The 24,623-nt window shown below is 37.5% G+C and overlaps 1 protein-coding gene across 9 annotated transcripts in view; it reads left to right on the top strand.

The window, feature by feature from the left end:
• LOC143210942 (G-protein coupled receptor dmsr-1) overlaps positions 1–24,623 on the top strand; it is a 77,782-nt gene that overhangs the window by 15,074 nt on the left and 38,085 nt on the right. The window contains exon 1 of one of the 9 annotated variants that reach the window (XM_076428269.1): positions 5,736–8,839. The exons of the other annotated variants lie outside the window; for them this stretch is intronic. The gene's annotated coding sequence lies outside the window, so the exon portion shown is untranslated. Of the gene's footprint in view, positions 1–5,735; positions 8,840–24,623 lie in introns of those variants that run through there. 9 annotated transcript variants of the gene reach the window in all.

Here is a 24,623-nt window from a genome sequence, read left to right as displayed (position 1 = left end):
TCGAGCCACTGAAACTTGTGCCGAAACTCGAGCCGCCACTCGACGAAATCTGATAAGCGGACGATCGAAAGGGTCGGCACCGTTTGATATCGTCGGCATATCGGCATCTATGTTTTGCTCGGTTTGTTCACTTTTTTTTCTTTGTTTCCAGCCGTTTGTGTGTGTTCTTTTAAATAGGATTCGTCGGATATATTTCAGCCAGCCGGGCGATACGAATCTGTGTCACGTTCCCGCCCAGCTTGTATAATTTATCATGCTGGGTCAACGATTGTTAACGGACGATAGAACAAGGGCAATCGGCAAATGGTGAAAGGTGGCTCTTAAAATTTAAAGAGTTGACGGGGGTCACTGTGGTTAACTAACATTTGAGAATTTGTTGCTGAGAAACGTTCAGTTTCGAATGGGTGAGAATTTCACAGTGATTATTTAAAGTTTATTTTTTGTACACCCTGTGTGTGAACGACATTGATGTATATATGACAGAAATGTGTACGTTTATTTTTAAAATGGAGATATTGATGGTGTTAGCAGCTCAGTGGTTTCAGATTGCTTCTCGTCTGACCATAAGTTCCCTATACTACTTCCGCTGAAAGTGAACTGCCATTTACACGAGAACCTTGCTATTGACAGCAGAGGATGATCAATTTTTTGGCTATTGACATTATCCGTGATAAATAATACGATCGAGATAGTATAAAATAGACAATAGTTAACCCAAGATAAATAAAAATTGTAAGATAGAAAGCAGACAATTTTTAACCCAAGTTAAATAAGAAATGTAAAACAGGAAGCAGACCATTTTTAACCTAAAACAAATAGAAAATAGAACTTTTTAACCGAAGGTTGATAAAAAATAGAGAATAGAATGTAGACAATAATTAACCTAAGATTAATAAAAAGATTTCAAATAGAAAACAGACCTCAACCCAAGATTTAAAGCACCAATCTTAATCTTTCGAAAATATTTCTAGGGATAAGAAACAATATCATTCTCCGAAGCAGAAAGAAAGAGACTTCGAGGAGAAGAAGTAGTATCCAATTACCGAGAGAAGAAACAACGAAAATAAATCTCCGCACGCGTACACCATAAAGAAGCCAATCAATATTCAGTCGGTATTCCAGCAAGAACTTTCATTGAACCCGTTAAGAAATTCTTCAACGCATTAATTAGTTTGCACTGGACGAGAACATAGTGTGCATCGGCTCTAACATCAAACGAAGAAGCTCCAAGGCGCAGGCGTAACGAAGTTCTACAGAAAATTTGTGTTCCTACCCGACCATCTCCTTTAGGGTAGCGGCCAGTGAAATTTCCGCTAACTATCGGCGCCATCTTTGACGAGCTGATGGTCAATTATGCGGCCAGTTTCGAACCTGAACTAAATTACCGAAACTACATCTGCTTGCTCAGGAAGCTCCATTATCTTATACTGCAGCCTCTGCGTCGCCATGTTGCGCCATTTGTTAAACGTTGTGTAAATCAATTTTGAAAATCAAATTGCTTTGATTAAGAACCGAGAATAAAATTTAATTAAAGCACCGCGATCTATCAGAACTCACCATTTTATCAATTCATAAAAATTCTTCAATATTATTTTAATTTGGCAATTTCCAATAAATATTGTCGGTCGATGTCCGAAATGAGGAAAATAAGAACATTCTCGTTTTTATTCGCATCAATTACCTTCATTAATAGCGTTCCACGCGACTTTATTTTAAATCAGGATTTTTCACATTTATTTCCACGATCGGTCTCGATATTCAAACACCATTCGGCGCGGCGCAAATTAATTAAAAGGACCGACGAAGTTCTCAACAACGGTTAGTTAATTCGTTTTTCTACGGTGATCCACGTTTGTCTCACATTTTCGCCAACCCGACAGCTTTTCGTATTCGCGGGAGCATATTCAATATTTTTAATTACTGTTATTATTAGTCGCATAATTTAATTTGGTATTATCAACCGCATGATTTAATTGAAGCTCTACTTCCGTAAACGCGCAAGTTGCCGGAGTTGTCTAGTTATACCGCAGGTTTACCTTGCAGACGATGGACTGAAAATTACACAGACTTTGCGAGAATTCAATATGGCGACGGCGAGGCGAGCTTATCAGCCTGTCGTGGACGTCAGTTCACAAGTATCCTTGGGGCTTCATCGTTTACTCGAATAAAGTTAGCGCGTCTGATAAATTAACGCTGCAACAAAACTTCCTCGACAACCTACCTCCCGAAAATTGGGAAATATTTCTGCAATGAACATGAGACGCGATTTTTATCTTTCGGCTGACTGCTTCTGAAAGTCGGAGAATTGTTTACCCGCAGGGTGCATGTCAATCTTCTGTCACGATTTTGGTTTCTGAAATAAATTAAACCCAGAAAGTTAGTGAAAATTCATACAACTTGCAGAATGGTTGATCTCTGATGAAGGGAAATGTTATTTCACTAGTACAGACGCTGCATTTGTTTAGAGACGAATGAAATTGGAAACAGTGAATTGTTCATTTGTATTATTCATTTTAATATTTTTATTAACACCGAAAATTCGGTATGATTTTACAAAAATCCTAATTGAAATCGTGAGGTGAGCGTTTCATTTAGTGAAACGTCTGCAGGCAGCCATTTTGATATAAAGTCAACGTCCCCTAGGATTTCTAGACAGTCGCCCAGCCGAGTGTGAAAAAATACAGGGTCGACTGACATTCTCCGATGACTATGATCGAGGAGAATCAATCGAGCCTGAGACCTAGCTTTCTACGGTCGTACACGGGACTCGACTACGCTTTTTCCAAGGCGAGACGCCGAGATAACCTCGAGACAGTTCAACGAACTATGAAAAACGCCGTCCCTTCCATTTGAATGGAAACAGAACTTTTTATTCAGCCCCGATCGGTATCCCTGTCCTTTTTATTTACTTAACTTATTCTTTCGGGGCAACCTTTCGACCCTTCGCGACGACAGCGTCCATTAAATAGACGATAGCATCGCAAAAGCTGAACTTCGTTCGCAGATTCAATGCTTCCGTGTGAACACTCTCTTAGGGGAGTTTGTTGCCTCAGCATTTGCTTATTATCGTAGAGCAAAGACTATGTAAATTGAACACCACCGCGTGCCAACCCTTGCATTTAGTTTACAGTTATGTTGATCAAAACTTCGTTCATAATATGTACAAAAGATGAGGAAATGTAATTTTCAAATGGGAAAAATTTTATGCCCAAATTACACAAACAGAACGAATTTTATTTAATTATTTAATTGCCAGACGATTGCATAGCATTCAATTTTCTACATGTAAATTTCCTATTAAAATATTCCATATAAAATCATATTCAATTTTTGGAATAAATGTAGATTTAACGAAAATAGAGAATCTCATTCTCTCTCTCTCATGTAATTTTCTTTTCAAATTCCTCATTTAAATTTTCTGTATAAACTTACATTTAATTTCTAGAATAAATGCAGACTTACAAAAAACACAGAATTAAATTATTCACACATATGTAATTATTATTCTTTCTACAATAAATTTATACGTGCATCATTGCTGTAATTAAAGCTAGATTTTAAGTTATATTTCAGTTTACGTCATTACCAATGAAAAATAATGAACATAAATGTTTTACTAAAACGCTTAATAAAGTTTCTATTATACGGTGCTGTGTGCACGAATTTTTAGGGGATACAAATGGAATGATAAAAGTCGAGTCATTTTAACGTTAATAATTTCTAGAGTATCCCAACTGCTGCAATTTCATTAAGAGCGATTTAATTTTCTCCGTACTTCCTTTGCAATTAAAGAACTGCTTGTTCCTGTTTGTGGGAACCTAAAGAAAATGTAGACAGGAGGCAATTAATTCATGGAACATCCAATTAAAATAACGAGCCTTTCATTTGCGGAGAAAACACGTCAATACCATTTTTATCGACCGATAAAAGCTCTGCGTTCGTGACGTTCGGGACTTTTTATATTTTTTTTTGAGAAAATCGTAAATCATAAGTATGTGTCGACAAAAAATTTCATAAATTGCGTGAATTCGGGCCGATATTAGCTGCCCACGTCGATATCAAACGAGGACAATGCTTTCATTGAAAAGTCGGGACACGTTTTGTACTCGGAAAACTCGTCAATCACAAAAATGAGCTGCTACAGTTCGAAACAGAAGAATGATCAAAGGAATTGGACATTTGTGGATATATGGCTTCTTTGTTTTTAACTATTTTTTTATGCAACTTTAACGGGTACATTTGTGAATTTCTGATTAACATGAGGCTAAACACGATACAATTGCGATCATACTTACTTGTTTAATCCACAATATAGTAGAACCTCTATTATCCGAACCTACCATATCTTCATTATTCGAATAAATATTTCATATGCAAATAGTCGAATCTAATGTACAATACCCATGCCTAACACGATTTACATGTAACAACTTCTATTAACTATTGAGTTTCACTGAATCGTTCGGATAATCGAGGATCTACTATATTGTGGATTAAGCGAGTAAATATGATCCAAATAATGTCGTGTTTGGACTCATTTTAATAGGAAAAATGTCACGAATGCTTTCGCAGAAGTTCTAAAAAAAAAAAAATTAAAAATGTATTCTTTGGCCTAATAAAAATTGTTAAAGAAAGAAATTTAAATTGCATAACTATCATTCTTTCGCATAAAAATCAACAGTTAAATCGTACACCTGCTAATGAAAAAATTAAATTAATTATATGAATGGGAAGTTGTTCAGGGATGGATAACGTTTGTCATTTAATGAAATCGACGGGGAGCAAACAATGAAACATAACCGACGAGTTGCTCCCGATTTGATCGAATACATCGCCGCCGATTAATTCAGATATTAATAAAAACGGAGGTGGAAATTACCAACGAATTCCCTCCTCTAATCGTTGTACTAATTTCTGGCCACCGTTCAAGAGTCCAGCCAATTAATTGGATCGGCAATTATTGAAAGGGAAATAATTGGGCTGTGGCACTGATTCGACCGACGTTGATAATTGCGTGGGATCGGAATTCGATCACAAAAATGAGAGGGCTGAGAATCCGGTGTTCGGTGTCGGCTTACATAATTTGCAACGGTTAATTGCATCCTATGACTACAAAGGTAAATTGGCTATTGAAGCAAGGATTAGGCGAGCTCTGTCTGTGTCGGTCGAACTTCTGTGACCGATGAAAATATGCAGATCTGGCAGACACACGATTTGCTTAATTATACTCGACAAATGGAGTGGATACGGGTTAATTAGTGTCGGTGAAATTATTAAGACCGATTAATAACATTAAACTGTTAATATCGAAAAACAAAGGCTACATTCACAATTTTTCTTGGAAATATCAAGAAGATAACAATTTGTACTTACCCTTTCATTCTACTTATTTCTACAAATTTTGTCTTCCCAACAAAATGGCGGCGCTGGAGCCATTTTACTATAGCTAGTCTTGAGCCTCTTTTTCAAAAATATTTGCGTATAGGAAAAGAAAATGAAAAGAGGTATAGTATTATAAATTATAAAGAATTAATATTAATTGAGGGGTGATATAAATTTTAAAGAATTAATATTATTTGATAAGTAAGACTATAATTTTTATATAGAATTAATATTATTTAAAGAGATATTATAAATATTTATATAAAGTTAATATTAATTGAGGAATTAATATTATTTAAGGAGTAATATTATAAATTTTATATATAATTAATATTAATTGAGGTGTTAATATTATAAATATAGAATTAATTTCTAATTTTATGAGGTATGCCAAAAATGTTTTATTTTATACTAATTGAAACTGGTGTAGCAGCTTCGGTATAATGTTAATTAAAATCAATTAAAATTAAAATAAAATAAGATCAGTGGTAAAAGTAATTAAAAATTTGTACCGAGAGCCTTTTGTCGTACCTGTTTTAGAGTACCCACTCTTGTAGTTAATATTTCGGACAAAATGTGATTGGAATCAGACTGAGAGAATGCCTTTTCATCGAAACTGATGAAGTACATTCGTAAAACCAAAAAGTATTGTTCAAATTGAACGAGCTCACTTGGTTTTTCGAAATTCAATGTAACAATCCTTTCCACAGGATCAATGACAGCAGCAATGCAATACATAATGACATTTAACTCGATTGGAAGACACCCGAGACGATCAATAACAAAGGACGAGTTCCACTGTGCTGTTTTTGACGTTGGCACGTGGACACTGTGAAAAAATACAAACAGCAGTATTCAATGTCCGCAAAGAAATTAATCGTATCCGTAAAAAACCATTCCTGTGACAGCATCAATAGTAATATTCGAATATTCTTGTAGTCAAATTAAATTTGCTAACCTATTTTTGCTCTTCTATTAAATACTTAATGCAACTTAAATTTTCTTCTGTAAATACCGGTAATTACAACATTTCCTGCGAGTGTAGTACGTAGGATTTAGAAAAAATTTCTTCCGAGCGTTTCATTGTACCACCCTTGAGCTGCACGAGAGTATTTTTTTAATTCGTGTGCCACAAAATGGCGGTGCTGAAACTATTCCAGTGTAGACATATCATAAGTATGCTGGAAGAAATGGTATGAAATGTTATACCAAATGTTATTTACAACTAGGTTCCATGCATTGTTTCTTTGTACAGTTTGTACCATTTTGCAGTTGCTAATTAAATGTTTAAATGAAAACTGTTGCTCAGAAAAGGTAAATTTCCCCCAGACGCGCACGAAAATTGACAAAGCAGTTTACATAGAGATTTAAGAAACTGTTTGTGTCGGCCATTGTGCAATATTGTGCATGCTCGTTGAATGCTAGCACCTGCCTCTCCGCTTCAAAGAGTAGCGTGACGCGATTGGAAAATATCAAGGAAGTTGAATGAAACCGAGAGAAAACCGAGTCAAATGTCATTTCATATTTGAGACCGTCTTTTTGTCCGGTTGCAGGGTTTCCTTACTTTTTTTCGAGCGTTCAAGGGCGTTTCCTTTTTAATGGAAGCTGGCAGTTCATTCTCTCTCCCTATCTCGCCCTCTCTTGCTCTCCGGTATCGGGAAAACGTCGTGATGGATGTTTTATGCGAGCCATGCCCCGCGGATTTTCATTTCGACGAATATTTTTCAAATCGCCTGTCCTGCCTTTCGGAATTTCCTCGATGAAGATCGCTCTTGAAGAACACTGGAACTAACGAGCTTTACTCTTATCCCTGGAATTTAAGGGTGATTCAATAACCGGAGTCAAGATTGATCTTTGTATGAAGATTTAAGTGGCTTACTTTTGTGCACCATCAGGATCAACATTTCATTCAATTAGAAATTTGAGGATGTTGAGTAGCTCTTGAGCCATCAGGATCAGGTCCTTGTTAAAAGATGTTGAAAGTATTGAGCAATTTTTAAACCGTCGGGATCAAGATTTCATTGAATTAGAAATTTTAGGATGTTGAAAATGTTGAGTAGTTCTTGAGCCATCAGGATCAGGTCCTTGTTAAAAGATGTTGAAAGTATGGAGCAATTGTTAAACCATCAGGATCAAGAATTTATTAAGATAGAGGATGGAGGATGTTATAGATAATGGCTAATTTGTGGACCATCAGGATCAGATCCTTGTTAAAAAACGTTGAAATCATTGAGCAATTTTTAAACCATGAAGATTCAGATTTTACTAAGATAGAGGATTGAGGATGCCAAAAATGTTGAGTACTTCTTGGATCATCAGGATCAGGTCCTTGTTATAGATATTGAAATCATTGAACAATTTTTAAACCACTAAAATCCAAATTTTATTAAGACAGAGGATTGAGGATTTTGTGTAGATAATGGATAATTTGTGGATCATCAGGATCAGATCCTTGTGAAATCGAAAACATAAAGAATTTGAAAGTAGACCATTTCTTGGATCCTCACGACCTTGAGCCTCTCACAACAATCCAAAAACAAAATCCAGAGCAATGCACTTATCCCTCGATCCTGTTCTGATTGCTTGACAGGCCTCCAACCCATTGACACAAGGATTAAAGTTTCCGGGCGGTTATGCGGCCATCCCAACATTTTCGGGTCGTTAGTTAAGTGCATCAATCAGCACCGGAAGCATCCTCGTAACAAAAGGATTTCCCCGGTGAACGAAGAGGGTTTATATAATTGCGAAAGAGCGTGGATGCTGGGGAGTCGCGTAGCACCGCGCAGGCTCCCTTCCTGCCAAGAGTGAGCGAGAAAACTGAATGTGAGAGAAAGAGAGAGACTGAGAGAGTGAGAAACAGAGAGGGACAGGACTTCTGGGAGAGGGAGCCAAGGATCCTCGTGAATTTTCACCAGTAACCCCGTGACCATCAAACCGTGCCCGACGTGCATCTATCCGTGTGTTCCACGGAGACCTGTTGCCCGAAGTATCCACCCACACATAAACCTGATGTAAACCCTTCTTGGATCCCGGATCGAGATCTCACAGTGACTGTTAGATCGATTTAATGCGTCGATCTCTTTCGGCAAGTGTTTGGTCGTTCAAAGACACACTGCAAGAATATTTCTTTGCTCAAGTTTGCTTCTCTGGGTTGGCAGAGATTTGTTTTGTTGATCATTTTGGAAGATAGTAGTTCTACGAAAACGTCTACGGGGTGTTCAGTTGGGGCAGCCATGTAACCTGTTGCTTGCCTATCCATTACTCCGGCAATTCGCCACCCGGAATTCGGGACAGTTTGCGTTCTCGTTACGCAGCGCGAAAATTCAGCCAACGGTGATTGCAACGGCGAATGACAGTGCTCTGATAGGAGAGAACAGTGAATGAAAGCGGAACTGTCGAGAGTCGTGCTCTGATATTGTTCTGCGGGACAACAGCGGTCAGTGAGAGCGACGTCCAAGTGAGTATCGTTTGTGCTTTGAGTTTAATTGGGATCGGTCGTTCTGATTAGGCGATATCAGTTCGAGATTGTTGATGAACCTTAATGAACTTGTAGAAGTGCCACAAGTTGTAAGCTAGGAGCTTGAGGGTGTTCAAAATATTGTATAATTTGTGGGCCACCAAAATTTTATTAAGACAGGAGTTTGAGGAGGTTGGAAATATCGTAATTTGCTGACTGTCAGGAGCAGGTCCTTATTAAATCAACATCTTAAGGATGTTGGAAATACTCAGTCATTGTTAGACCATCAGGATCAAGTCCTTGTTGGATCAGAACCTTAAGGATGTTAAAAATATCAAGCACTTTGTAGACTATCAGGACTAAGATTTTATTAAAACAGGAGATTGAGGATGTTGAAAATATTGAATAGCTCTTGGACCATCAGGATCAGGTCCTTGTAAAATTACAAATGTAAAGATGTTGAAAATATTGAACAATTTTTAAACCATCTGAATCAAGATTTTATTAAGATAGGAGATTGAGCATGTTGAAAATATTGAATAGCACTTGGACCATCAGGATCAGGTCCTTGTAAAATTACAAATGTAAAGATGTTGAAAATATTGAACAATTTTTAAACCATCTGGATCAAGATTTTATTATGGTAGGAGATTGAGGATGTTGAAAATATTGAATAGCTCTTGGACCATCAGGATCAGGTCCTTGTAAAATTACAAATGTAAAGATGTTGAAAATATTGAACAATTTTTAAACCATCTGGATCAAGATTTTATTAAGATAGGAGATTGAGCATGTTGAAAATATTGAATAGCACTTGGACCATCAGGATCAGGTCCTTGTGAAATTACAAATATAAAGATGTTGAAAATATTGAACAATTTTTAAACCATCTGGATCAAGATTTTATTATGGTAGGAGATTGAGGATGTTGAAAATATTGAATAGCTCTTGGACCATCAGGATCAGGTCCTTGTAAAATTACAAATGTAAAGATGTTGAAAATATTGAACAATTTTTAAACCATCGGGATCAAGATTTTATTAAGGTAGGAGATTGAGGATGTTGAAAATATTGAACAGCTCTTGGACCATCAGGATCAGGTCCTTGTAAAATTACAAATGTAAAGATGTTGAAAATATTGAACAATTTTTAAACCATCTGGATCAATATTTTATTAAGGTAGGAGATTGAGGATATTGGAAATTGTGGTTTATTTGTGTGGAGCATCAGATTCAGATCTTTGTTAAATCTGGAGTATAAGAATGTTGAAAATATTGAGTAGTTTTTAGACCATCGGGATCAAGATTTTATGAAATCAGGAATTCAATGATTTAAAGATATTGGTGGATGTTTGAACCACTAAGATCACATGTTCGAATATCGTTGACCACTGAATTGGATCATTTATACGTGTCTGTAAATGCCAATCGTCGGAACGGGATCGAAAGTGCAATCGACCCGAAACATATTAGCAGATGGAAACTAGTTATGGTAACGAACAGGTCAAAGTGCAGTGGCCGATTTCGAGCAACATCTCGCCGGAAGTTTCGTGGTAAATTCGAGCCACGAAAGTACCACAAGGACCCCAATTTTTTATGAATATTGCACAGTATCAAATGACCGCATTATTTCGCCGTCGCAACGTTCTCCATTATGCTTTATTATTAACGATCCGTGAAGTTTTTAACCTATTACCCGGAGTGTAGGCTGCGTATATTTTTTCTAAATACTATGTGGAGTGTGAAGAATGTTCAGTACAAAAATATGTTCAGCGATATGATATTCGGATGATTGAATTTTCCTGGTATGTAGCGAAAATTTTCGCTACCCACCCTTTTCATTGCTCTGCCTATTCGATTTTCTATATCGAAATTGTAGGTCGAAACTGTTTCTATTGCCATGCCGAATAAACCAATTTATATCTCTTCAGTTCTTATATGCGTAGATTTGCGCAACAATTCCCCGTGGGAATGCTGCGAAGTGAATAGAATACTCATTTCGAGCGTTTCATAATTTCATAATTCATATTGTCTTCCTTTTTATAATAGAAGTGCGCATATTTTTCGAATATTGATAGCACTCGTGCAAAACAGGAATTTCAAAACAGGAGTTAGTAAAAAATCAGTGAAAGATCTACAAAAGAAAATCGTTCCGATCCTTGATGAGAAACAATATACACGAAAAATGTGGAAATAAAAAATTTCTGCATTAATTGTAGAAATAGAAATTGATTAAAATTTCTTACTTTAATAATGTCAGTAGACTCAAAATAGTAAAACATTAAGGGTGTCTCAGCTGAAGGAGAGGCCACCTAAATATCTCCTTTAATTTTAATGACACAAAAAAATATTTATGGCATAATTTAAATGATATCGAAAGAGGAATATCACAGAAGAACAATTCTTTTTTGTCCGGTTATTTTTTCAGTTTTTTCAAGGTCATCGTTATTCTTTATCGGCAAAATTTATTTTTTATTATTCCATCTTGTTGGAATATGACTTAAGCATATTCAAATGTATTTTTTCAGCCGCTATAAGATGCAATAAAGAAGAATTAGTTTTCGCGATAAAAAATTCACGTTGACCTTAAAAAAATAACCGAACGAAAGAAATTGTTCTTCTATGATATTCCTCCTCCGATACCATTTAAATGATGCCATAAATATTTTTTGTGCCATTAAAAATAAAGCTAAGACACCCTGTAGATTAAAATCCTCGAATGTATTTACTCTTCCATGTTTATTTTTTCATACGAATGCATAAAATTCGCAATGCAGTAATGAAATAATATAAATACACTCGAAATACATCCAGAATATTTTTCTGTGTTGTAAAACGCATTTTTTTAAAGTGAGAAAGTATTTTACTTCACCCGAGACTAAGCTGACATAATATCAGAGCACAAGTATTCAAGGATTACACTGTCTCACCATTTCTCGCAGTGATTTGACAATTTTTCACTGGATTTTTCCAAGGAGAAACGTGTTAATAAATTTGTGTTTTCGTTCGGTAATCGGGGAGAGTCCACAACATTTTATCTTCCTATTGCGAGGGTGGATTTCCGACGAGGAATTTGTAACCAACGTTCTCTGTTGCACACTGGTTACACGATACCCCATGTCTGGATAATGAATCCACCCATTTCCGCTCGAGGATTGTTGATTAAATGAAGGAATAGAGTTTCCGGTTTAAAAATAAAACCTCTCGCTATTTAGCTGGTTCAGCGTGGAAATATTGAGTCAGCCGAAAAGCTTCATTCTCGTTTTTCACAGTCGCACTAGAACTGCGATGCAAAAAATAAAAAGTATACAACACTTGACAGCACTTAATACCAGCTCCTATCATTTATCAAATATTTTAAACACAATAAAAATATTGATTCTGGGAAAAACACGAGGGAAAAATCCAATAAAAATTGACTAGTCTAACAAAATAGAGAAAATGGAAACAATAAACACTTGACACCACTTCATGTCAGTTATAATAATTTTATTCAACATTTGAAACAATCACGATATTGAACCTGTGGAGAACACGAAAAAGGCATTTAAAATACAATGCGTGCCAAAAATGTTACGCTTTTTCTTCGCGAAAATGTTCTCCGCTGCTTTGTTACGCACGAAAAACACGGACTAATCAGTGGCTAGAGTTGGACAAAAGACTCTGTAGGGAGTAATACTCAAACAAAGTTGGACGCCAGTGCCTCACTGTTAGCGATGGGATCAAGTTCAATATGTACTCACGAATCCGAGTCAATTTCAATAACCAAGGTTCATTTCATGGGTTCCGATTACTACTTAAAAGCAATAATGTTTCATTGAATATATTTGAAAAGTATTCATTTTATACAAACTGATATCAAACCTCGGAATGAGTACTCACACACAAAAGATACTTATAAGTACTTCGATGTTGAAAAGAATCGAATGTTTCGCAATTAGTACTCGAATCTTGGAAATCAAAACTTAAATTTCTTTATTAAACTCGTAACTATTTCAGAATAATATTTCCGATAGATTATGAAATTATAATAGTTATACATGTTGAATTAAATTATGCATTAGAGGATAACATAATTGCTATTAAAGGTAAAAAAAAATAATGATTAGAAAAATCAGAGAATTTCCGGTACGTTATTCATAAAAGTTTCGAATCTGTTCGACCAATATTCGAAAATATACTTGTAAGTATTATTTCCATTGATCAAAGTATGTACTTGTAAAAGGTACGAAACTGTCTGGCATAGGTTCGAGTATACTTAGGAGTACTGTTTTTCGAAATACTTATAGAGAGTTCGAATTCAATCAATCAAAGTTTGAACCTGTTTGCGAGGTACTCGATCCCATCCCTACTCGTGTTTTTCGTTAATAACTCCTTAACAACGCCACGGAGAAGATTTTCGCAAAGGAAAAAGTTGCTTCGAATCCCCTCAGGAATCACTACTTTCAAAGACGTATTGTACATTTTTGGGACACCCTGTATACTGCTTAATTTTACATAGCATGTATTTTAAAGGGACCTTATGTGTCTTACACTTGGAGAACTCGTCCCCATCAAAATGATGGAAGGTGTCCAAAAAATTTCCCTTGTTGAAGAAAGTTTCGTTTAACCGGGCGGCACATTTTTAAAATTGTTCTTAGGACGAAAGGGAGGAAACTTTTCGCAATAAATTGCGCCATCGATATCCATTAACGTCACCCTCGACGTGACACTCAGATTCGGGGAGGGAAACATGTTTCCTCCTGGTACGTTTGCTTAATACTTCCGTTTCCGGACCAGGGACTTCTCTCCACTCGAAACATCCGATACGCCATTTTGTTACGTACGACAGTCTGCAGCTTTCAATTTTCTTTCGGTCCTCGAATGTTCGCTGAGAAGTGTTCGATTTGGACTGTCGAACTTTAATTTAACGAAAGATCTACCGAAACTATAAACGAATCGTCGACAGACTGCTGTTGTAGCTTTCAATTGCAGCTTTCAATCTATTTTTCTCGAGTAATCTTGCTTGTTCCGAACTGCCGAATTGTGTAATTTATCGAAAATAAACAGACTGTAGACTTGTGCATGTGTCCTCGACAGATTGCAGCTTTCGAAACGCCGATAGATTGCGAATTTTTGTGCTTCATTATCTTCGACGGACTGCAACTTTCAATTTTCTTTCGGTCCTCGAATAAACTTTGGAAATGCTCATTGTGCACTGTCGAATTGCAATTTAGCAAAAATCTGCAAGGCAGTTGGCAAATCGATAGACTGTAAATTTTCGCAATTTGTTGCGTACGACAGTAAGTATTCGATCTAAGAGACGGGAACAGAAGGATCTAAGAAAAATGAATACCCATATTTTAAATATTAAAAATGGTCCTAGTTTTTAGCTTTTAAAAATCATCTTTCTCTGCAACTAAAAGTGTCCCTCTTTCTATAACAATTAAACTTTATCTTAACAACTGTACCATGGAACTGTGTTCTCCAGTTACAAACATTTTCAAAACAGTATACTTTTAAACGAGCGTGCACGCTTTCAAAAGAGTATGTGTACACTTACATATCGTCCAGGTTCTATTATTTCTACGCTGGACTGGAGCGCTCTTTGTTTCCAAGCATTGCGAACACGATTGAAAAAACATTGGGCGAACTGGATAAAACGGTGCATTCGATGTCGTGTAGAACGCAAAGTGGTCGAATTCAAAGGGAATCGTCGAGAAAAGAAATCGTGATTGGATCGTCGCGTAGACCGCGTTGAATCAATCACGGACGGGCTGCGGAGGAATTTTCCGGAGGAGTACGTTTCCGTATCAACCCGCGCGATCCACTGAGAAATGGATCCCTCGGGGATCGAGGTCTGTATGCTTTTAACTTTTCACTATTCCGCGGCGAACACCTGCGACTCGAATTCAACACTGGGATTGAATCCCGCGAATGGTGATGCTTCTTCTGCTTAGCACTCGATTCTTTCGCGAAATTTTTAAACGCTTCTGGAAACTCGTTTCTGGCTGATCTACACTCAGTAAAATAAGTCTCTGTACAACCTTGAAAACAGAATAACTTTTTTATAATTGTACCAAACGATCTGATTACTTGTAAGCAATCAGAAGCATTGGTTTACTAAATGATGTGCAAAAAAGATATTCCAAAAATTACAATTGATCAGGTTACACGCAAAAATAATAAAGCATTTTTAAAAACTTTTTCATTTGGACCCCTAATGAAAATTTAAAATATATGTTTTGTAGATCTATGTTAGTTATACACATGCTGAAAATTTGACGCAGGAAAAAACGACACGCATCGAAAGATGTACGATTCTGTGGATTTTAAGCAGAAACTGACCAAAAGTCGTATTTTCACAATTTTCACAACCCAATAGAAACCGTCAATATGTTTGTAAAATGTCGACGTGTGTGAAATACATGTTTTAGATATTTCGCAAATCGTTGCGCAATTTTCCGTCATTTCCGGAATTCTCCACCGGAAAATGACTATTTTCCCAAAGCCAGCCGCATAATCAGTCAGCTCGATCAAGCGGAGTGAAAATAAACAAATATTTAGAAGTGAACAAATACCGCCTTTATCGAATCAGCCGCGTATAGGAGGCCAAACATAAATACTATGGAACTGACTATAATCTTTGCAAGCACGTTGTTTATTTATTCATTTATACCTGTTGTACTGTTCAATATTGCTATAACCTTAATTTTTCGTTCCGTAGGTAGTATGCTTCATACATACATATATTCGGAATATTTATTTTTTCTTTGCATCTCTGTATATTTATATTTTACTCAAACTAGAATGCAGGCTTTTAATGGATATGTGGGTAAAAAGCGCACGGCGGATCTTCATGCAAAATAAATATTTTTCTGAATACACTACATGAAACAAAAGTCGAACAATAATGTATGTCTTTTTCTAATGAATAAAAACTAGAACAGTGACAGCGCGCATCAGGAACAGAACAAAAACATATCAAGAATGTCAAGCACAGTTCGGGCACACGTCAAGAATGTCAGGCACACATCAGGAACACATCGAGAGTGTCAGACACACATCAAGAATGTCAACCACACTTTAGGCACACGTTAAGAATGTTAGGCACGCATCAGGAACACATCAAGAATGTCAAGCACACATCAGGAACACATAAAAAATGTCAGGCACACATCAGGAACACATCGAGTGTGTCAGGCACACATCAAGAATGTCAACCACACTTTAGGCACACGTTAAGAATGTTAGGCACACATCAGGAACACATCAAGAATGTCAAGCACACATCAGGAACACATAAAAAATGTCAGCCACACATCAGGAACACATCGAGTGTGTCAGGCACACATCAAGAATGTCAACCACACTTTAGGCACACGTTAAGAATGTTAGGCACACATCAGGAACACATCAAGAATGTCAAGCACACATCAGGAACACATAAAAAATGTCAGGCACAAATCAGGAACACATAAAAAATGTCAGGCACACATCAGGAACACATCGAGAGTGTCAGGCACACATGAAGAATGTCAACCACACTTTAGGCACACGTTAAGAATGTTAGGCACACATCAGGAACACATAAAAAATGTCAGGCACACATCAGGAACACATAAAAAATGTCAGGCACACATCAGGAACACATAGAGTGTGTCAGGCACACATCAAGAATGTCAACCACACTTTAGGCACACGTTAAGAATGTTAGGCACACATCAGGAACACATCAAGAATGTCAAGCACACATCAGGAACGCATAAAAAATGTCAGGCACACATCAGGAACACCAAGGATATAAAGGCCACATCAACAACATATAGGACACATAAAAAGAGCACATAAAAGACCAGAGCATCCAAGTTCGATCAACGCAGACCGTATTATCCGCCGTCCTACAAGAACTCTTTATCTGGTTAACGAATCGTCTGGTCCCCATTGTTTGCAATGAAATCATCCGCGTTAGAGGTGCATCGATCATAGTCTCCCTCTAATGGTACGGTCTACAGAACACTCCAGTTGGCGTTCCCTCGGAAACGTAAGTAGTGCGGACTAGGTACGCTGCTGCTGGAGGAGGCATCCTCGAACGACAGAAATTACCAGCGAACATGGAAGCTTCCGTATACTATGCCGGAGCTTTCCTACACAGCCTGTGCTCCAATATTCCCCGTTGAAACCAGCTCGAGATGACACTACGCGAGAAACTTCCAGCGAAAATGTGCGATAATGGTTTTTTCACACCGGGCTTTGTTTTTTCGAGAAAATTGACTTCGTTCAGGACATTTCGCGCGTTAGCTAATATTCAATATAGTGATTGCGTTACGCGAGCTTTATTGGCTGGTTTCATTTGGAAATGGAGCTTGTTAGCGGAGAAAAATTTTATTCCACAATTCTTGACTTGTTAGTTCGCCTGAGTAGTTGTTAGTAGAATCGCCTAATGCTCGTTTTATTTCGTCAAAAAAATGTATTTGACATTTCTGACGTGGTTTTCCGTGTAGAATCAGTTCATTTTAGTTATAAGTATTGATACATCTATTGTAGAATCAATGTATTAAAGCTACGAGTGATTTTTGAAACAGAGTGTTCGTGTCTTGCAAATTTATACGGAAACTGTTCTCGACGGAAATAAACAGAGGACTCTTTTTGCAAAATAAGTGATTTAAGTACTATATCGCGATGTTAAGACGCAGTTATCGGCGCATTGCAAGATTCAACGGCAGCAAAACGGAGAATAATGGTCAGTCGTTGCGAACCCTTGAGCGATAACGAAGGAACGCGATTTACAACGTGAATAATGGCTCGGCTCTCGTCGGGTGATGGATGAATATCGAAAGTGGGGGTTTCTCGATCGATGGTATGCCGAGGTGCGAATAAGAATCTTTGATTTTTGCGTAACGTGTAATGGTCTCCTCGGAATAGTCAATTTCCTCGAAGACAGAAATAATGGTCTCGTTATGTAAATTTGTACAAACATTCCCAATCATTTATAAATCTCTGTGTATCCACATCTACAGCTCATCGAAATTTCAAGACTAATGTACCTTTCTACCTGTCAAATATTGGGTTGGCCAGGCAAGCTCTCTATTTGTGATTTCTCATTTTTAAACTTTGACAATATCAGTATATCTTCATTTCTTTTTGTTTTAAATTAAATCTAAGATAACTTGTCGACACCGATACGTTTCCTCTCACAAGTTTTCAGATAATTTGTCATTTTAAAACTCATGGTAACATCAACTGCAGAATAATTGTTGCGCAACATGCTTGATCGCGAATAGGTCCCTTAACTAAAACAATCAATCACGAAATTTTGGTATTATTACACAGAACTTTCAAATTAGTTCCAGAATTTCTTTTGTTATTTTGCACATCTTCCACCTGTTCCCCAACGTTAATTATTCAGTAGAAGAGCACGAATCGCAACAAAATGAACGAACTTATACCTCAACGTAGATCAACATGGAACTATAACGAACACAGATGGTTGCCGTTCGTCGGAATTTCTTGAATTTCGTCTCCAGTTAGAAACAGTTATGCTAATACGACCAGGGCTCATTGTTTCTCCGTACCGTACAGGAAACGCCATTTTCATAGGAATCACCGACGTGAGGGTGCAAAACCTTTGGAACGGGCTACGGTTATGCTCTTGCATCGCTGACCACGTCTAGACGCAATGTCATGAATAATTTATCTGTTTGTCTGCGTGTAGGACGATGTTCGACACATTCAATGGTGGTCTCGACGCCATCGCTGCTAAACTCTAATGAGCACACTGTCAATGTTTACTCGAATTCCTGCTCTCCTGAACTTATCCATTATAATTTTTCATTTCGAACATCCATCATTGAAACCGATAATTCATGCAATTGAACAGTCACTATTCATTTCTGTCAATTACTGATTGTAAGCGTTGATCGTTCATTGTTATCCGCCCAATAAAAATGTTACTGTCAGCTTCCAATTGAGATCGATGAAACCTTTACCAATACAATTGTAACATTTCTCCGGATAAAATGATCCCAAACACGATATTGTTCACAGCATATTTGCTTGTTTAATTCACGATTTAGTAGAGCCTCGATCATCCGAATCGATGATCTTTTCTGAATATATGTTTCACATAGCTCATTCATTGTGCAAATCGGTAAAGATCTAATCGAAAATTGTAACTATTTTATTGTCTGATCACTTCGCTGATTAACAAATAAATGTGAACCAAATTGTGTCGTGTTCGGGCTGATTTTAATCGGAAAAATATGGCGGATATGTTGGTAAATGTTTCAAACAATACGAATCGGTAGAATTAGAATTTTCAATTGTTCTCACGTTTCCGGTATCTCGTGTTCCATCTATTCGCAGACACAACTGCATAAAATTCGTAATTAGTCTGTATGTTCCAACGTGAATTAGAATTCACCGGAATAAAATGGATTCAATTGTCCGCGCGACCAACTCCCGGATATCTCTCGGTTTCCTAAAACATGGTTTTCGCTCCGCGTTGTCGGTTCGTGCGGTCGGTGCGGTGTTAAGTCTAGCTCCGCGAGTTATTTTTCCGAAGGAAACTTTAGTTTTTCGCCGGTTTCGACGTTTGAACAGTACCCAGATCCTTTTACAACTTCTACACTTCTGTTACGATCCTAACGATGTGAAAGCTGCCGCTTTTCCGAAAGTTCCGAGCGGAGTTAGCCCACGCCATTCTGCTTCGAGTGTGTCTGCAATGGTAATCCTCGAATGTGCTATTGTGACGTCCTGTTACTTTGAAGTCAACTGTGATACTGTTGTAATACTTGATCCCTTCGGAATTGAAATCAATTTTTAAATCAATTAAGTTATATTTAACCCTTTGCACTCGTTTGTCGAGTGTCACTCGACATCAGAGAAAGAAAAGTTTAAATACAACGGGTTCTTGAATGTATTTGGTTCTTCGTTTATTTAAATTTTACAACAAAGTTTGAGAGCTACACAGTATGACTGGAAAATGACGGAACTTTTTAAATAACAAAAAAAAAAAACAATTAGTTATTTTCCTGAAATTATTCCTCTCTATTCAAAATATATCCCTGCCGCATCGATACACCGCTGGTCACGTTCCAGCAATGCTAGCATAGATTTTTTTATTTAATTTTACGGAATCACTTTTGGACTTGTATATGTATGATAACATTGTCATAAAACGTTCCTTTCATGGCCAGTTTGAGTTTTGCGAACAGGACACAGTCACACGGTGATAAATCAGGCGAATACGGAGGACGTTGGAGCACACCATAGACATATAGAGATAGACTGCGCCGTCTTATGGGCGAGTTGAAGCCCACAATGGCGGCGCGCGGTACAAAGAGTGAGAGAGAGAGCATTAGCCGGGGTCCATAGCGCTCTCTTTCTATATCATGTGTCGACACATCAATTAGAAAGAGAGCGCTATGGACCCCGGCTAATGCTCTCTCTCTCTCGCACGCCGCCATTGTGGGCTTCAGCGCTTCGTTCAGGCCGCGCAGTCTATCTCTATATGTCTATGGAGCACACAGACTTGTTTTTTCGTAAAAAATTCACGAACAGCGATGGTCCTGCCAGATGGTGCGTTATTGTGCAACAAAAACCAACTTCGCGGCGCTCGATATTCAGGTCTCACTCATTCGAACGATTCTCTTCCAAAAACGCTCCATAACACCCAGATAATATTCACCGTTGACATTTTGACCCTGTGGAACGAATTTCCGATCGTTGCACGCACTTTTTCCACCAACTCATCCCGATTTTTCTTTTTTGGTCTGGATTTGGCTCGTCTTCCAACGTATGGAACACACGTTTACAGGACAACGAGTCATCACCATAAACTTTTTTCATCAATTCAAATGTTCCTGTAAAAGTTTTACCTAGCTTGAAACAAAATTTAATATTTGCTCTTTGTTCCATCGTGCTTTTGTGACGAGGAGACTAAAAATACTATCACTGTATGCGCTACAACTTGACAATCCGTTGATCGATTGCAGTGATCGTGGTCTTGTCTTGTAGAGGAAAGTTACAGCTGTCAGGATAGTTTCCTTTAAATATTATTTTATTATTTTCCATACATACTTTGTACATCTAATATACAGAGTGAAAATTATAAAGCGTTGCAGACGAATATCTCCAAAAATATTGATAATACGCAAAAATGTTTGAGATGAAAGTTGTTCAGTACCGAGGGAGACATCATGTGGTGTGTGACGTCCGTCACCACATTCCGTCCTGATCTTCACAACTCAAGCCGTTTCCACATTCTACATTTATATTCTCAAAGGGGCTCGCCCCCTCATTGATACGTCACTACTTTGGAATCTTGTCAAGCTCCAGTGAATCCGCGAGAATAACATTCGAGAGTACAACTTCCTCAAGCGTACGATTCTATTGTTTCCCCGACGGATCCACCGCACGACAGTACCCCACCAAAATCTAGATCAGCGAAGCGAAGCGATCGAGATCGGTCAGTAACTATCGACGCGAGGCGATACCTCGAGCAATCAACACCGCTCTCCCCAGTTAATTATCTCGCGAAATACTATTGGACACCAGCGGAAACAGTTCATATCGAATTACAAGAACAGCAAGTCGAAACCGAGAAACCCGCAAGGATCCACTAACGAAGCCAGAAGTCGACTACATTAATCCAAGAAATTCGATAACGGACTCAGTAGCCAAACGGAATCATTCAGCAACGAGCCTAGTCATCGATACGAAGAATTCAATAACGGACTCGGTCTTCAAACGGAACCATTCAACAACGATCCTAGTCATCCATACGAAGAAGTTCAATAACGGACTCGGTCTTCAAACGGAACCATTCAACAACGATCCTAGTCATCCATACGAAGAAGTTCAATAACGGACTCGGTCTTCAAACGGTACCATTCAACAACAAACCTAGTCATCCATACGAAGAAGTTCAATAACGGACTTGGTCTTCAAACGGTACCATTCAACAACGAACCTAGTCATCCATACGAAGAAGTTCAATAACGGACTCGGTCTTCAAACGGTACCATTCAACAACGAACCTAGTCGTCCATACGAAGAGAAGTTCAATAACGGACTCGGTCTTCAAACAGAATCATTCAACAACGAACCTAGTCGTCCATACGAAGAAGTTCAATAACGGACTCGGTCTTCCCGCCACATGATGTCCCCCTCGGTACAGAACAACTTTCATCTCAAACATTTTTGTGTACAATCAATATTTTTGAAGATATTCCACTGTAACGCTTTATAATGTTCACCCTGTATAATTAGTACTGTCCTTTCAAGTTTTCAAATAAAACGCTTCAAATAGTAGGGAGTTATTGCGAACAATAGTGGAAATTAATTCGGAGTGCAAATGGGCTAATATTCATTCCTATCCAAATGGCAGATAAAAACGTGATGAAGTAGTAAAAGTTCATCTGCATCAATAAATAGTTATTTAAAGTGATTCATGTAATGAAACTATTATCTCGATATTTCCAAGAGCTTCGCCACGTTCGTTTTAATATTCTGCCGAGGTTCGACAGTATTGAAATTCTTACTTCGGAAGTAAGACAAGAAATTTTTTCCCATTCGGATTTTCATCAAAGAATCTTCGGGATTTGCATAATGATCCGCGGTCCAGCTGCATTATAATGCAGATGCGTTCTGTTCGTAGCCCATTTACTCATTGCTCGGTGTAGCATGGAAGATAATGGGAGGAAGATTTGGAGGAAAAGGATGGTTCTTATAAAAGTTAGCACGAGAGCTCAACGAAATTAGTGAACTGAAAGGAAACTTCTTTCAACTCGTTATCGTCGACAGGTACAGCTTGAATGATGATGCCGTGCAGCCCGGCAACTCATGAATCTTACTAATGTAACTTTGAATACCAAAGGCTGTTTCGCGTGATCTGCAACAACAAAATCGATCGGATCTTGATAAGCTAATGAACGAGACTAATCATTCTCATTCTACCTATTCTACTTCATCTGTAGATTGATGAGAATCGCGAAATAATAAAACGGCAGAAACAGGTTGAAAATCGTGAAATTTTATTTTCACCATCTTTTCGATTGTTTGTACCTCGTAAACAAATGAAATCAATTTCGATGAAATTGTCAGCATGTATAACTTATATGAATCGACGAAAAAAACATTTTTTATGAAAAGCGACTTTTATCATTCTTTTCCCAATTCAGACTAAGTTTATATTACAATAAAAATTATACAAAATCTAAATAAAGACAAGCTTATCAATTTTACTACTGAATCTTATCACTTTTGACGTGTTAAACAAGTCTCCGTCGGAACGCAAAATTATTGGGTTGGCAAGAAAGTAATTTCGGTATTTTAAGGTCAAATATAACCGAATTTCTTTATTCGAGCGATGAACTTCAATCAGTAGAATATTTTCTTACTTATTCTTTTTGGCAAAAGATCGTTGAATAAAAGAAAAAATATCTTATTAATTAAAGATCATTGCTTGAATAAAAAAATTGGACTCTCTATTTCACCTTAAAATACCGAAATTACTTTCTTGCCAACCCAATAAATTACATTGTCTGGGGAGTTTGCGGAATATTACTGTGCAAGTGAGACCTGCGTAATTTTTACTGTTAATCCACGAGGCGACTTTAACGTTCTCTAATTTTGTTTTAAAACAGAAATGTTTTCAGGCGTGCCCATTCGCTTTGAGGATCGTTTAGTCTCGCGCCTGCAGTTACCCAGTAATATTAAATTGCGGTATCCTGTTCAGGGGAATGCACACGATACTGTTGTGTAAGTTAGAACTGTGTAACTATCGTTATTAAAGTACATCTTCAAACTCCTCGATTCCATTTCGAAACAAAATTACCATTAAGCACATAGTTCTAGTGTTCTTTTCACTTTGGGAATTGTTTAAGCATGTTTCTATGGTTATACGCTAATGGTAGATTTATTTCACTCGGAACGATCCAGAGATTACTACTTTGCAAGGTGGAATTGCCTAAGAATTCAATTAAAATGGTGTTCCCAGTTGGCTTCGTTTCTAATCCTAAATAAATAATTTCAATATTAACACTAAACCTATACCGAGCACTAAAACCGACTAGAATGTCTTAGCTTTACAAAAAGTACAAGGCTCTATTTATTTAAATTCTGTGCAATTTTTATTACAATATGTGCCCCAGCCCCAAACTTCATAGTTTCAATAATTGTGAAATGAAAAATATGAAACCGGACATTCAAATCGACATCAGAGAAAGAGAAATGTAAATGAAACAGGTTTTTATATGTATTTGGTTCTGCCATTATTTGTTTAATTGTCTTATTTTTTCGTTAGAAACAAATATAAATTGCAACAAAGTTTGAGTAATATTTAATTAAATTAGTAAACAAAATTGTTTAGAATAAGTAGCATTCAGGGAACTGTCCTTTGAAGTAAATATCAAATGAAACACTGAAAATAGTAGGAGGTTGTTGGCAAGAAAATTGAAAAGTAATTCGGAGTGCATGAGATTAAACAAAATTTCTGCGCTTACTGCGTTATAAATGTTAATCAAGACGGTTTCCTCTGAACACTATAAATGTCCTGGCGCTTTAGAAAGGACGACATGGTCCTCAGATCTTGATGCAGGACGCTTTCGCATTGTCTCCGATGCACAGAAGAAAGACATGGGACGAATGGCTCTTATTTCGTTGATTCATCGTGGATATCGATCGCAGTCCAGTGTGTTTGAACTGAACCATGGGCGCCGTCGAACTTGTCAGCGCGTTGCCACGTGCAGAAAGTGATTTGCGGTCGTCGATCGATCATTGGCTCGATAGCCAATGTATCGAAG

Source organism: Lasioglossum baleicum, chromosome 7 (assembly GCF_051020765.1).
Source record: "Lasioglossum baleicum chromosome 7, iyLasBale1, whole genome shotgun sequence".
Lineage (NCBI taxonomy): Eukaryota > Metazoa > Arthropoda > Insecta > Hymenoptera > Halictidae > Lasioglossum > Lasioglossum baleicum.
The sequence above is the reverse complement of the archived record's forward strand: the minus strand, read 5'-3'. Positions and strand labels throughout refer to the sequence as shown.